The sequence below is a fragment of the Dendrobates tinctorius genome, unplaced genomic scaffold (assembly GCF_039654945.1).
Source record: "Dendrobates tinctorius isolate UK_male_01 unplaced genomic scaffold, ASM3965494v1 ptg000019l, whole genome shotgun sequence".
Classification (NCBI taxonomy): domain Eukaryota; kingdom Metazoa; phylum Chordata; class Amphibia; order Anura; family Dendrobatidae; genus Dendrobates; species Dendrobates tinctorius.
This window is the reverse complement of record NW_027361687.1, coordinates 63183398-63200163: the sequence shown is the minus strand read 5'-3', so window position 1 is coordinate 63200163 and position 16766 is coordinate 63183398. Positions and strand designations below refer to the sequence as shown.

At 44.3% G+C, this 16766-nt stretch overlaps 1 protein-coding gene across 9 annotated transcripts in view; it reads right to left on the bottom strand.

Annotated features, from left to right (window-relative positions):
- The window catches only part of MEF2D (myocyte enhancer factor 2D), a 176922-nt gene that overhangs the window by 50715 nt on the left and 109441 nt on the right, over positions 1–16766 (bottom strand). Inside the window, exon 3 of one of the 9 annotated variants that reach the window (XM_073567137.1) lies at positions 11622–11658. The exons of the other annotated variants lie outside the window; for them this stretch is intronic. The gene's annotated coding sequence lies outside the window, so the exon portion shown is untranslated. The remainder of the gene's footprint in view (positions 1–11621; positions 11659–16766) is intronic. 9 annotated transcript variants of the gene reach the window in all.

Below are 16766 nucleotides of genomic sequence, written 5' to 3'. Positions count from 1 at the left end.
AGCAGTATTATAGTAGTTATATTCTTGTACATAATAACAGTATTATAATAATTATATTCTTGTACATAGGGGCAGTAATATAGTAGTTATATTCTTGTACATAGGGAGCAGTATTATAGTAGTTATATTCTTGTACATAGGAGGCAGTATTATAGTAGTTATATTTTTGTACATAGGGGCAGTATTATAGTAGTTATATTCTTGTACATAATAACAGTATTATAGTAGTTATATTCTTGTACATAGGAGCCGTATTATAGTAGTTATATTCTTGTACATAGGAGCCATATTATAGTAGTTATATTCTTGTACATAGCAGGCAGTATTATAGAAGTTATATTCTTGTACATAATAACAGTATTATAGTAATTATATTCTTGTACATAGGGGCAGTAATATAGTAGTTATATTCTTGTACATAGGGAGCAGTATTATAGTAGTTATATTCTTGTACATAGGAGGCAGTATTATAGTAGTTATATTTTTGTACATAGGGGCAGTATTATAGTAGTTATATTCTTGTACATAGGAGCCGTATTATAGTAGTTATATTTTTGTACATAGGGGTAGTATTATAGTAGTTATATTCTTGTACATAGGAGGCAGTATTAAAGTAGTTATATTCTTGTACATAGGAGCAGTATTATAGTAGTTATATTCTTGTACATAATAACAGTATTATAGTAATTATATTCTTGTACATAGGGGCAGTAATATAGTAGTTATATTATTGTACATAGGAGCAGTATTATAGTAGTTATATTCTTGTACATAGGGAGCAGTATTATAGTAGTTATATTCTTGTACATAGGAGGCAGTATTATAGTAGTTATATTCTTGTACAAAGGAGCAGTATTATAGTAGTTATAGTCTTGTACATAGGGGCAGTATTATAGTAGTTATATTCTTGTACATAGGGGGCAGTATTATAGTAATCATATTCTTGTACATAGGAGGCAGTATTATAGTAGTTATATTCTTGTACATAGAAGCAGTATTATAGTAGTTATATTCTTGTACATAGGGGCAGTATTATAGTAGTAATATTCTTGTACATAGGAGCCATATTATAGTAGTTATATTCTTGTACATAGGAGGCAGTATTATAGTAGTTAACTTCTTGTACATAATGAGAGTATTAAAGTAATTATATGCTTGTACATAGGGGCAGTAATACAGTAGTTATATTCTTGTAGATAGGAGCAGTATTATAGTAGTTATATTCTTGTACATTGGGACAGTATTATAGTAGATATAGTCTGAGCATCAGACAACTATAGAGAGTGGAACATTTTTTTTTACTTCATTCTCTCGGCTTGTTACCCGCAGAGTAAAGCTCAGTTGTATTAATATGTATGATCTCCTGATGATAGAGGAGTGTAAGTTGCGCATTAGCGCGTGGCCCTCCATGCAAGTGCTGCAATTCACAAGAACACCCGTTCACGACTTAACCACGTGAAATTATGTCGGTGTTGCTCCATCTGCTAATTAAAAATCTGAGGATCTATCTTTAGCAAGGAAGGGGAAAAAAAACACTACCTGTGTGAGAGTAAAAAAAAGATGACATTACCAACAGAGTGCTTTTTTCTAAGCATCTGATCGAGATAAGAGGGTTTTCTCCAGGTTTAAATTAGTATTATATTAAAATAGAGCCACTCCTGCCCACATGTTGTACCTTGTATTGTGGCCAAGATCAATTTACTTTTAATATTACGGTAATAATAATCTCTTTATTTATATAGTGCCAACATATTCCGCAGCGCTTTACAGTTTTGCACACGTTATCATAGAACTGAGTTGCAATACCAAAGACAACCTGCAGACAGGGGAGGTGCTGTTTTTTAATTCTTTTAATATGCAGTAATTTTTTTTGTATAATCCTGGAGACGATATTAAAAGGGGCAGTGAACAATTAATTTTAAGTATAACATGTTCAACTGACACAAAATGTAGAAAAAAAAAAAATAAAAATGTGTGGCCACCAAGTTTATCTATGTTTCCCAAAGATAAAATACAGGGTGATATATAGGGTGATATAGTGATGGTTGAAATGTCTAAGAAGATCTGTAATTAAGGAATCTGGGTGACGACTATTAGGGTCACCGCACAGTCCTTAGCGGGTTTGTATTTCGAGGCAGCGCACTTACTGTACATCCTACCACATCCTTGTACTCTTACTGAACCTTACACCTCCATGTTCTTAGCACTTCCCTTGCTAAAATCTACTTCCTTTCTCTAATTAGCTACATCCCTTGGAGCCGGGTAACAAAATACCCATGACACAAAAGCTCAAAATAGGCAAGTGATGAGGAAGCCGCACTAGGCCTCAGGACTCAGGAGCATCGCGCATCTCACAAAGCAAAAGGCACACACTGAAATAGAATTAAATGCCAATATCTAAAAACATACAGCGATTGCCAAAGGTGTTGGCGCCCTAGAAGTAGTTCCAGAAAATTAAGCATTTTTCTCATAATATTATAATATATATATATATATATATATATATATATATATATAGCTGAGTGTGCGTGTGTATGCCTCAAGCCACGCCCACTGGTGGATGGAGAGCGGGGTTGCAAAGGGAAAGTGCGGGACGCGGTTGGAGAGCAGAGCTGTGCGAGGGAGAGAGCGGGACGGCGCGTGGAGAGCGGGGCTGTGGAGGGAGAGAGCGGGGCTGTGGAGGGAGAGAGCGGGGCTGTGGAGGGAGAGAGCGGGGCTGTGGAAGGAGAGCGGGGCTGCAGATGGATAGAACAGGACAACGCATGGGGAGCGGGGCTGCAGAAAGAGAGTGCGTGATGGCGGGTGGAGAGAGGGACGGCAGGTGGAGAGCGGAACGGCGAGTGGAGAGCGGGGCTGCAGAGGGAGAGAGCGGGACGGCCAGTGGAGACAGGGGCTACTGAGGGAGAGAGCGGGGCTGTGGAGGGAGAATGCGGGACGGCGAATGGAGAGTGGGGATGTGGAAGGAAAGAGTGTGATGGTGGATGGAGAGCTGGGCAACGGAGGGACACAGCGGGGCTGCGGAGCGAAAGCAAGGCTGCTGAGGGAGAGTGGAACAGCCAGTGGAGACAGGGGCTGAGGAGGGAGAGAGCGGGATGGTGGATGGAGAGCGGGGCTGCTGAGGGAAAATGCAAGACGGTGGGTGGAAAGCTAGGCTTCGGAGGGAGAGAGCGGGACGGTGAGTGGAGAGCAGGACGGCAGTTATTTACTATGCCTGGGCAATGTCGGGTTCTTCAGCTGGTAAATATATATATATACATATACACACACAGAGAGAGAGAGAAGTATTTATTCAGCCAACAATTGTACAAGTTCTCCCATTTAAAAAGAGGAGAGAGGCCTGTAATTGACATCATAGGTAGAGAACAGTTATGTGAGTCAAAATGAGAATACAAATGCAGAAAATCACCTTGTCTGATTTAGCAAGATTTATTTTGCAAATTATGGTGGAAAACTAGATGGTGGCCCGATTCTAACGCATCGGGTATTCTAGAATATGTATGTAGTTTATTTATGAAGTTTTAATGCAATAATGCACTCCCCAATCCTGATATGCATGGTCCTCTCACCCCCCAATCCTGATATGCATGGTACCCCTCCACCCCTATCCTGGTATGCATGGTCCCCTCACCCCCCAATCCTGATATGCATGGTCCCCTCACCCCCCAATCCTGATATGCATGGTCCCCTCACCCCCCAATCCTGGTAAGCATGGTCCTCTCACCCCCCAATCCTGGTAAGCATGGTCCTCTCACCCTCCAATCCTGGTAAGGATGGTCCTCTCACCCTCCAATCCTGGTATGCATGGTCCTCTCATCCCTCTTTCCTGGTAAGCATGGTTCCCCTCACCCCCTTTCCTGGTATGCATGGTTCCCTCACGCCCCAATCGTGATATGCATGGTCCCCTAACCCCTCAATCCTGATATGCATGGTACCCCTCACCCTCCAATCCTGGTAAGCATGGTCCCCTCATCCCCCTTTCCTGGTATGCATGGTCCCGTCACCCCCCTTTCCTGGTATGCATGGTCCCCTCACCTTCCTTTCCTGGTATGCATGGTCACCCTCACCCCCCTATCCTGGTATGCATGGTCACCCTCACCCCCTCTATCCTGGTATGTATGGTCACCCTCACCCCCCAATCCTGGTATGTATGGTCACACTCCCCCCCCCCATTGCAGGTATGCATGGTCCCACTCAACCCCCCCTTTGCTGCTATGTATGGTCACCCTCACCCGCCTTTCCTGGTATGCGTGGTCCCCCTCACCCCCCTTTCCTGGTATGCGTGGTTCTGTCACCCCCCTTTCCTGGTATGCATGGTCCCTGTTAAAATAAAAAATAGTTATATACTCACCTTCCGACGGCCCGCGATCTCCACTCCACGCGCCCGGCCTCGCAGTCCCAGTAATGCTTTGCGCAAAACACCGCTGATGACGTCGCGCTCTCGCGAGAGTGACGTCATCTCCGGTCTAAGGCCAAGGCATTACTGGGACAGCTAGGACTGGCGTGTGTAAAGGAGATCGCAGGCCGTTGGAAGGTGCATATAACCTTTTTTTATTTCAATTCTATTTTTTACAGATGCGCTGCGCCCGACTGCGCCTGCCGCTGATTGGTCGCGGTCTGGCGGCCGCGACCAATCAGCGCCGCGGGATTTCGGTTGCAGACAGACATGATAAGACGATTATATATATAGATAAGTATTTGGTCATCTAAAAACATGCAAGATTTCTGGCTCTTACAGACCTGTAGCTTCTTCTTTAAGAGGATTCTCTGTACTCCACTCATTACCTGTAGTAATGGCACCTGTTTGAACTTGTTATCAGTATCAAAGACACCTGTCCACTACCTCAAACAGTCACACTCCAAACTCCACTATGGTGAAGACCAAAGAGCTGTCGAAGGACACCAGAAACAAAATTATAGACCTGCACCATGCTAGGAAGACTGAATCTGCAATAGACAAGCAGCTTGGTGTAATGAAATCAACTGTGGGACAAAAAAAAGAAAATAGAAGACATACAAGACCACTGATAGTCTCCCTCGATCAGGGGCTCCACGCAAGATCTCACCCCATGGAGTCAAAATGTTCACAAGAACGGTGAGCAAAAATCCCAGAACCACACGGGGGGCCCTAGTGAATCTCTCAGCAACCGCAGGATGACATCAAGTGACCTACAAAAGGAATGGAAAATGGCAGCTGAGGTGAAGTGCACGGCAAGAACAGTTCGTAACAGGCTTCTAGAGGCAGGGCTCAAGTCAAGTAAAGGTAGAAAAAAAGCCTTTCATCAATGAGAAGCAAATGAGAGCCAGGCTGAAGTTTGCCTAAGACCATAAGGATTGGACCATAGATATGATATTGATATCGCACCTGCGCGGAGCGGAGTCCACAGATCCCGCCCCGCAGTGTGTTATGATGTATTCACACTGCGGGGCTGGGAATCTGGCGCCTGCGCAGTGAGGTTCTCTGCACCTGTCCCCATCTCCCTCCTCCTCTTTCCTCCACCGTAATACATCGGCACTCGGCAGCGTCTTAGTAAGCTGAAATGCTGACGTATTACGGTAGAGGAAAGAGGAGGAGAGAGATGGGGACAGGCGCAGAGATCCTCACTGCGCAGGCGCCAAATTCCCAGCCCTGCAGTCTGAATACATCATAACACACTGCAGGGCGGGATCTGGGGCCTTCGCTACATGCAGGCGCGATATCATTACATCATCACCTAATGTTAAGTTCACGGGCAGCGCGCACGGCACATGCAAGAGAAATGTTTGCAGAGTGCAGGCGCCGGTCATGTAACGAGGAACAGAGGAGGCGACACACATAGGCAAGAGGGAGATGAACGGCTGCGAGGCAGTTGACACAGGGGGAGAAAACATATCTTCATGGCACAATCGAGGTATGGCGGACAATTTATAAGTCTTTATTTCAGCGTTCCTAGGGATAAGAAACATAAGAGCCACATTCACAGAATGCAGCCTTAGTGCTGCTGAAGGTGGTTCTTTTACTTAAAAAGGCCCTGAGGGGGTGACAGGTTCCCTTTAATAATATCAGGAGTCCCAGCTGCATGCTACATGCCAGGGTGGCAACAAAAATCATGGCCCACCCTTAAGAGAACAACACCAACTCCAAAAGTTGCAAAAGCAGATCAGCTTTTTAAAAAACCGCATCACCTGAAAGGTTTTTGAGCTCATAGATAATGTTTTCAATAGCAAAAGCAGATTAGAAATCTGCTCTATCTATATATCCATTTATCCATATCTGTCTATCCATATCATATCTGTACCAAAAAGAATGAAAGCCGGATGTCACACAGAAAGCCGGGAACAGTATGAGGTTCTGCCCCCCCCCCCGGTTTCACCTTCTCAATCAAAGCGTTTTCTTTATTTTCATGACTATGAAAATTGTAGATTCACCCTGAAGGCATCAAAACTATGAATTACATGTGGAATTATATAATTAACAAAAAAGTGTGCAACAACTGAAAATACTGTATGTCTTATATTCTAGGTTCTTCAAAGTGGCCACCTTTTGATTTGATTTCTGCTTTGCACACTTTTGGCATTCTCTTGATGAGCTTCAAGAGGTAGTCACCGGAAATGGTTTTCACTTCATAGGTGTGCCCTGTCAGGTTTAATAAGTGGGATTTCTTGCCTTATAAATGAGGTTGGGACCATCTGTTGTGTTGTGCAGAAGTCTGATGGATACACAGGTGATAGTCCTACTGAATAGACTGTTAGAATTTGTATTATGGCAAGAAAAAAGCAGCTGAGTAAAGAAAAACGAGTGGCCATCATTACTTTAAGAAATGAAGGTCAGTCAGTCCGAAAAATTGGGAAAACTTTGAAAGTGTCCCCAAGTGCATTGGCAAAAACCATCAAGCGCTACAAAGAAACTGGCTCACATGAGGACCGCCCCAGGAAAGGGAGACCAAGAGTCACCTCTGCTGCGGAGGATAATCATCCGAGTCACCAGCCTCAGAAATCGCAGGTTAGCAGCAGCTCAGATTAGAGACCAGGTCAATGCCACACAGAGTTCTAGCAGCAGACACATCTCTACAACAACTGTTAAGAGGAGACTTTGTGCAGCAGGCCTTCATGGTAAAATAGCTGCTAGGAAACCACTGCTAAGGACAGGCAACAAGCAGAAGAGATTTGTTTGGGCTAAAGAACACAAGGAATGGACATTAGACCAGTGGAAATCTGTGCTTTGGTCTGATGAGTCCAAATTTGAGATCTTTGGTTCCAACCACCGTGTCTTTGTGCGATGCAGAAAAGGTGAACGGATGGACTCTACATGCCTGGTTCCCACCGTGAAGCATGGAGGAGGAGGTGTGATGGTGTGGGGGTGCTTTGCTGGTGACACTGTTGGGGATTTATTCAAAATTGAAGGCATACTGAACCAGCATGGCTACCACAGCATCTTGCAGCGGCATGCTATTCCATCCGGTTTGCGTTTAGTTGGACCATCATTTATTTTTCAATGGCCTCAAACACACCTCCAGGCTATGTAAGGGCTATTTGACCAAGAAGGAGAGTGATGGGGTGCTACGCCAGATGACCTGGCCTCCACAGTCACCAGACCTGAACCCAATCGAGATGGTTTGGGGGGAGCTGGACCGCAGAGTGAAGGCAAAAGGGCCAACAAGTGCTAAGCATCTCTGGGAACTCCTTCAAGACTGCTGGAAGGCCATTTCTGGTGACTACCACTTGAAGCTCATCAAGAGAATGCCAAGAGTGTGCAAAGCAGTAATCAAAGCAAAAGGTGGCTACTTTGAAGAATCTAGAATATAAGACGTATTTTCAGTTGTTTCACACTTTATTTATATAATTCCACATGTGTTAATTAATTGTTTTGATGCCTTCAGAATGAATCTACAATTTTCATAGTCATGAAAATAAAGAAAACTCTTTGAATGTGAAGGTGTGTCCAAACTTTGGTCTGTACCGTATACATGTACATGTATACAGTGTATTACATATTTACAATTTATTACAGTTTTTGTGTGCTAAAGTTGTATTCCAATAAATAGATATTATGTTCTATCTAAATATCTTGATTATTGGATCATAGAAATGATTAAATGTCTGATGTTCACATTGTACTACAATAAATTTTTCACTTAAATATAAGCAATATATGTGGGAGTCGGAGTCGTGGAGTCGGAGTAAGGGAAATTGAGGAGTCTGAGTCGGAGTCGCAGGTTTGTGCTTACTGACTCCACAGCCCTGCCAGTGACACAACATGTAATAATACCGGGAGGCAGAGCTTACCAGCGGTGTTGAAGGGCGACCGTGAACCGAATGACAGAGCCCCGACATGCGTTTTTCGGGTACTAAGCGCCGCTTTCTCAATGGGATGTGCCTTCTTGAGCAGGGGCACATATATACATATAAAGATCGACTCTCCACTCTACTCTCAAGATCACATCTCACCACCTGTGCACTCGACCCGATCCCATCCCACTTCATCCCAAACCTCACCACAGTCTTCATCCCAACCCTAACCCATCTCTTCAACCTATCACTAACAACTGGTGTTTTCCCCTCAAGCTTTAAACATGCCTCCATCACACCTATCCTCAAAAAGCCCTCTCTTGACCCATCCTCTGTATCTAGCTATCGCCCTATATCACTTCTCCCATACGCCTCCAAGCTACTGGAACAACACGTCTAACTTGAACTGTCCTCCCATCTCTCTTCTTGCTCCCTCTTTGACCGCTTACAATCTGGCTTCCGGTCACACCACTCCACTGAAACTGCCCTTACTAAGGTCACCAATGACCTCTTAACTGCCAAGAGCAAGCGACACTACTCTGTCCTCCTCCTCCTGGACCTGTCGGCTGCCTTTGACACAGTGGACCATTCCCTATTATTACAGACCCTCTCATCCCTCGGCATCACAGACTTGGCCCTCTCCTGGATCTCATCATACCTAACAGACCGGACATTCAGCGTCTCCCACTCACACACCACCTCCTCACCTCGCCCCCTATCTGTCGGAGTCCCACAAGGTTCAGTCCTAGGGCCCCTGCTGTTCTCTATTTACACCTTTGGCCTGGGACAGCTCATAGAATCTCATGGCTTTCAGTATCATCTTTATGCTGATGACACACAGATCTACATCTCTGGACCAGATATCACCTCCCTACTAACCAGAATCCCTCAATGTCTGTCCACTATTTCATCCTTCTTCTCCACTAGATATCTGAAACTCAACATGGACAAAACAGAATTCATCATCTTTCCCCCATCTCACGTGACCCCCCCTACGAACCTATCAATTACAGTAAATGACTGCCCACTCTCCCCAGTCCCACAAGCTCGCTGCCTCGGAGTAATCCTTGATGCTGATCTCTCCTTCAAACCACATATTCAAACCCTTTCCACTTCCTGCCGACTTCAACTCAAAAATATTTCACGCATCCGTTCATTCCTCACCCAAGAATCTGCAAAAACCCTAGTCCATGCCCTCATCATCTCTCGCCTTGACTACTGCAACCTCATGCTCTGCGGCCTCCCCTCAAACACTCTCGCACCCCTCCAATCTATTCTAAACTCTGCTGCCCGACTAATCCACCTGTCCCCCCGCTATTCCCCAGCTTCTCCCCTCTGTCAATCCCTTCACTGGCTCCCAATTGCCCAGAGACTCCATTACAAAACCCTAACCATGACATACAAAGCCATCCACAACTTGTCTCCTCCATACATCTGTGACCTCGTCTCCCGGTACTTTCCTGCACGCAACCTCCGATCCTCACAAGATCTCCTTCTCTACTCCCCTCTTATCTCCTCTTCCCACAATCGCATACAAGATTTCTCTCGCGCATCACCCCTACTCTGGAACTCTCTACCACAACATATCAGACTCTCACCTACCATCGAAACCTTCAAAAAGAGCCTGAAGACCCACCTCTTCCGACAAGCCTATAACCTGCAGTAACCACCGATCGACCAAACCGCTGCACGACCAGCTCTACCATCGCCTACTGTATTATCACCCATCCCTTGAAGATTGTGAGCCCTCGCGGGCAGGGTCCTCTCTCCTCCTGTACCAGTTATGACTTGTATTGTTTAAGATTATTGTACTTGTTTTTATGTATACCCCCCTCACATGTAAAGCGCCATGGAATAAATGGCGCTATAACAATAAATAATAATAATAATAATAAATAATAAGTTAAAAAATATCAGACTAGCTGAAGAGCCCTGCGTCGCCCGGGTATAGACCCCCTGTGCAGTGTGAGACCCTGTTTATTTGTGAGCACCCCTTCCCTTGCAGTGTGAGAACCCACTGTGTATTTTGAGACCACCTGTGCATTGTGAGACCTCCCTGTGTATTGTGAGCCCTCTCCCCTTGCAGTGTGAGCACCCCTCCCCTTGCAGTGTGAAACCTTGTGTACTGTGAGCACCCCTTCCCTTGCAGTGTGAAACCCCTTCTGTATTGTGAGAGACACCCCCCCCCATGCAGTGTGAGCCCCAATTGTGCAGTGTGAGCTCAGCTTGCGTGCCGGACATTACAGGGCTGTGACAAGCTGAGGGCAGCATCATGTGGGGACACGGGGGAGTGCGCTCGGTGAGAAGGGAGGATGCGGAGAAGTGGTCTGCGCTCCCCTTCACAGCTGCTGCCTGCTCCCGCCGCCCCCTCCACGGCCCTCCATGCAGTGATTACCTGCGCCTCCATTCCTCTGTCAACTGTCACCGAAATCCCCTCGGTCAGTCCCGGACCTTTCCAACCCACTGTTGCTCTCCATTGGCTATGGAGTGAGTGGGGCTATGTGGAGTGGGCGTGGCTTGATACATACACACACACACACACACACACATACACTCAGCTATATATATATATATATATAGCGCTACGTATATTTTCCCGAGGGGGTTTATAAGTATATATACATATGTATGGAAGTAGAAAAGAACGTAAAACCTCCCTATGTAACTAGGTAACTGGGTGGATTTCCCCTTACAAATTAATCTACTCAGGACAGTTGTCTGTACATTTTGCTAAAAACATCTCAAAAAACACAAATGTTAAATGTACAAAATTACCATTTTCAAACAGATTTTTATGTCCTCATGATCCTGTCAAAGGTCAAAATGCAGCTTTATTTTGTTTTTTCTTTTTATTTGCGTATAGTAACAAATATTTGATACCTGCCCCGACTGTTCTGGCAATAATTTTATTTGGCAAGAATAACAAGATGAAAATGAAGAAAAAAAATATTGCTGACGGCAAACAGGAGAATATTTTAAAGAAAGGCACATTTTTTTTATTTTTTTATTGATTTACTTTTTTACTTTTTGCCCTATATTTACAGGAATTTGCCAGTTTCTATTTAAAAAAATAGAAATAATCAATGGACAAGATGTCTCAAAATAAGAAAAATATTCACTTTGAAAAATATTTTCCCAAAACCCAATATTAAAATATATTAAAATAGCGATCTGAGTAAACTTTTTAAAGCCTTAAAGTTTACACTTCTTGTTGACTGAGGCACGATATAAATATTGGACCCCTTTTTGGATAATTTATTATAGCAAATGATATAGACACAGTATTTTTTGTGTAAATTAGCATCATTGGAAAGATATTAGAAGAACATTTACAAAAAGTCAATGATTTTTCTTACTGCAGATTTGGTTCTTCGGGTCTTCTCTTTTTTATTTCTATATAAAAAAATAATAATAATAATAAAACTAAAATAAAAATATTAATATCTAAAACACAAACAAGTATATAATAAAGTTAAGACTAAATACTAAAAAAATGAGACCGTGATGACAGCAAACATTCCAGGGGCGCGGAGATTTACTACCTGACCCTCGACGTAGACTGGTCTTTGCCAGGGTGCAGTCCAGCACAGGAGGAGACCCGTCTCTCCCCTAGAATGACTCCCCCCTTTCTTATGTGTTTTATAAGGTTCCAGAAACCTGAATGTTTATTTTCCAGATATTTTAATACTGTCGTGAGGAAATTCTGGAGCCCTGCAGCCTGACTATGGGCAGTTTATTACCTGGGGGGGGGGGGGGGTAAGGTTTGACTTCGTGGCTGGGCCGGAGTTGTACGCCGTCTTTATTAAACTAACCCAGGATCTTGACCGAGCGGAGACCACAGGGCCCAAGTTATAAAGGCCAAAAAAAAGAGCTTCTTTCACTTCCACCCTGAGCCGGTAAATGTTATGTGAGACACTTTGTCTTAACACACACCACAATTCCTAATAACAGATGAATACAAGGCGGCCCACTAATTGAGAAAAGGGGCTTTTTTTCCCCCTCTGTATGGGCCATCTTATACCTAAGTGATGGCATGTAGGAACCCCTCCCATCGACTGTCATCCTCCTGTACTCTAGTGACAAGATCACGAATGTCTAGAGATCCTAGGGGCAAAGATATGGGGCCAAGTCCACCCTTTGGGCTGTAGATGAACAATTTTCCCCCAATGGGGGTGATAGTTCAAATAGTTGTGGTCAACGAGAATTTCTCAAACAAGTTTACATTTGCAGATAGGTCCGGGGAAAAAAAAAAAAAAAAAAGAGTCCATCCCACTCACCAGTGTGAATGGAGCGGTGGTGCGCATGCGCATAGGCAGTGAATGGAGAGCTGGTTACGCAAACGCAGAGCAACTCCTTCATACGGAATGCGCAATTTCCTGACTGATGGGGGTACCCTACAAAAAAGTTGTTGAAACAACCCATTTAGAGGGTTAGTCAAAAATTCAGAAAAATTATTTTACTCTAGAAGGGTTGTTTCTGTTATAGCAGTTCTACTGGCAGCTTCTAAGGTCGTAAGTATGTCCAGCCTCACATCCACATCTTCACTTTGATTCAGCTACATAAATGTGTGTGTAACCAGGGATAACCATGAGATCAAATCTTCCCCTATGACAGGAATGCACAAGATATGGGCGGCCAAACTATGTGATGCGGCCAGCGGAGCAGTCATGGAGACACCGCTCCTTCTTCCCATACTGAAAAGTATTTGCATCTTTCAGACACGAATACATTCGAACACTGCCGAATCGGGACAGGGGCAGAGAAAGAACTCATCAGTCCCCGCCCCAATGTGCAGAAGCGTGATAAGGTCAGCACGCTGCTGACGCCGGGACCTCACAGCCAGAGGAGACGTCGGGCACTGGTAAGAGCATCATGAAGGAGTCGAATATTATGTGTCATGTCATTTTAGATGAGGGGCTGGTGGAGGAAAGGGTAGTCTTACTATGAGGGCTCATAATGTAGCAATTTGTGACATTAAGGGGACAGTATGGGGCAAATAGGGGGGATTATGAAAGGGGGCATAGTAAAACGAGGGGCAATGGGGTTGGGGGATTTGGAAAGGTGTCTTTTGGGGGAGATATGGAAAGAGGTAGTATGTGGGGGAACATTATGGAGAGGGGTTGTGTTCGGGAGATATTATAAAGAGGGGCAGTGTCAGAGAAATATATAGATGGGCAGAGTGGGGGATAGTTTGGAGAAGGGCAATGTGTGAGATGGTATTTTCTAGAAGGGCAGTATGGTGGAGTATTTTGAAGAGGGGCAGTGTGTGTGCTGGTATTATAGAGAGGGGCAATGTAAGTATGAGATTTTGGGAAAAAGCAGAGTGGGGGGTTAGGGGTTGCTGCATTCAAGATCTAACAGTGGTTCTGCTGCTGCATTTATGTACTGAAGGTGTTTTTGGTGCTGCATTTAGGCTGTGTGCCCACGATGCGATTTTTAAGCATTTTTGCCGCGATTTTCGGCACGAAAACGTTTAAAAATCGTGTACAGAACGCCCCCCCATGCATTCCTATGGCATTCCGCACATGTGCTAATGCTGCGCTTTTTTCCGCGGCGGAATCGCATCGCGGAAAAAATCGCAGCATGCTCATTCTTTTGTGCGGAATCGCAAAGAATTGCCGCGATTCCGCACCCATAGGAATGCATGAGAATGGCTTACTTCCCGCATGTGGCTATGCCCACCATGCGGGAAGTTAAGCGTCTCATGTGCGGTTGGTACCCACGGTGTGGAGGAGAGGAGACTGTCCTCCAGGCCCTGGGTACCATACCCCTATAAAAAATAAAAAATCGGGGTATATTTACCTTCCGACGTCCCGCGCTGCATTCCCGGCCTAAGCGTTCCCAGTAATACCTTGCGGCAAGGTCCTGTGATGACGTAGTCTCGCGAGATCGCTATAGTAACGCGAGACCAACGTCATCACAGGTCTCGCAAGGCATCGCTGGGAACGCTGTGGCCCGGGATGGCAGCGCGGGACGTCGGAAGGTAAATATACCCCGATTTTTTATTTTTTTTATCATTTTTAACATTTTATCTTTTACTATTGATGCTGCATACACTATGTTTGATGAGTGTGACCAACCTGTCAATCACTTTCCAAGCGATGCTTCAAATCGCTTGGAAAGTGCTTGAGAAAATCGCGAACAGAATCGCGCGATCTGGGAAGGAGTCCGGTTTTTAGTGTGCGTTTTAAAATGCTACGTGGGCCCATAGCCTTACAGTTGTGGCCAAAAGTATTGACACCCCTGCAATTCTGTCAGATAATACTCAGTTTCTTCCTGAAAATGATTGCAAACACAAATTCTTTGGTATTATTATCTTCATTTAATTTGTCTTAAATGAAAAAAACAGAAAAAGAATTGTCCTAAAGCCAAATTGGATATAATTCCACACCAAACATAAAAAAGAGGGTGGACAAAAGTATTGGCACTGTTCGAAAAATCATGTGATGCTTCTCTAATTTGTGTAATTAACAGCACCTGTAACTTACCTGTGGCACCTAACAGGTGTTGGCAATAACTAAATCACACTTGCAGCCATTTGACATGGATTAACCCCTTAGTGACGGAGCCAATTTTTAAAATTCTGACCAATATCACTTTATGTGGTGATAACTCTGGAATGCTTCAACAAATCCCATTGATTTTGAGACTGTTTTTTCGTGGCACATTATAATTTATGATAGTGGTAAATTTAGGTTGATATGTTTTGTGTTTATTTATAAAAAAATAACAGAAACTTGACAAAAATGTAAAAAAATTTCAATTTTCAAACTTTGAATGATTATCCCTTTAATCCAGATAGTCACACCACACACAAACATTAATAAACAACATTTCCCACATGTCTGCCTTACATCAGCACCATTTTTAAAACGCTAATTTATTTTGTTAGGCTTTTAGGAGGTTTAAAAATGTAGCAGTAATTTTTCATTTTTTCAAGGAAAGTTACAAAATTTATTTTTTGAAGGACCTATCCAGGTTTGAAGTGACTTTGGGGGTGCTATGCATTGGAAACACCCAAAAAGTGAAACCATTTGAAAAACAGCGGCCCCTGACATATTGAAAACTTCTGACAGGTAGTTTATTAACCCTTCAGGTGATTTTCAGGAATTAATGCAAAGTGGTATAGCAGGAATGAAAAAATGTTTATTTACCACATAAATGTTGCTAACTTCTGAACTGACCGCTATAGCCGGGAGACTCTAAGGCCGCTATTTGGCCATGAACTGCTATGGCAAACATCAGGACCACACAATCATCATCTCGGTGTGTCAATTAGATTAATGCGGAAGCCCCCACAATCTTTTAACCATTTTTCCGATGTAGTCACTTTTGACAACAGCAACAAAGGGTACCGTTACACGTAGCGATGCACCAGCGATCCCAACCAGCGATATGACGCGGTCAGGATCGCTGGTGCATCGCTAGGTGGTCGCTAGTGAGCTGCCGCATAGGCAGATCTCACTAGCGACATCGCTGGGGACGGGGATCGCTACTTACCTGTCAGACGCGGCGATCCTGCGTCCTCCCGCCCGGCTCCACGCGTCGCTCGTCGGCGCCACAGGAAGCCCAGCAAGAAGTGGCTGACGAGGAATGGTCCAGGAGCTTCTCGCGCGATCAGCGATAACCAGCGGGGGAGCCGGTCGGAGGTAAGTATCACATGCAGTGATATCGCTAGCAATATCGCTGCAACATCACAAAATCAGTGACTTTACAGCGATATTGCTAGCGATATCGCAGTGTGTAACGCGGGATTAAGGGATTAAACAGATATAGACGGTGCTAACACTGATCGTTTGTGATACAGCAAGTTGTCAGCTATAGTGGACAGCCGAAAGCTGCTGGATTGTCACCTGTATGGGGATGAGATTCTCTTATATCTCAGGTCAGTAAAAAGACGTATTGGCTGTCATTAAGGGGTTAAAGTTAACTCAACCTCTGTCCTGTGTCCTTGTGTGTACCACATTGAGCATGGAGAAAAGAAAGAAGACCAAAGAACTGTCTGAGGACTTGAGAAACCAAATTGTGAGGAAGCATGAGCAATCTCAAGGCTACAAGTCCATCTCCAAAGACCTGAATGTTCCTGTGTCTACGTGCACAGTGTCATCAAGAAGTTTAAAGCCCATGGCACTGTGGCTAACCTCCCTAGATGTGGACGGAAAAGAAAAATTGACAAGAGATTTCAACGCAAGATTGTGCTGATGTTGGCTAAAGAACCTCGACTAACATCCAAACAAGTTCAAGCTGCCCTGCAGTCCGAGGGTACAACAGTGTCAACCCGTACTATCCGTCGGCGTCTGAATGAAAAGGGACTGTATGGTAGGAGACCCAGGACGACCCCACTTCTTACCCCGAGACATAAAAAAGCCAGGCTGGAGTTTGCCAAAACTTACCTGAAAAAGCCAAAAACGTTTTGCAAGAATGTTCTCTGGTCGGATGAGACAAAAGTAGAGCTTTTTGGGCAAAGGCATCAACATAGAGTTTACAGGAGAAAAAAAAAC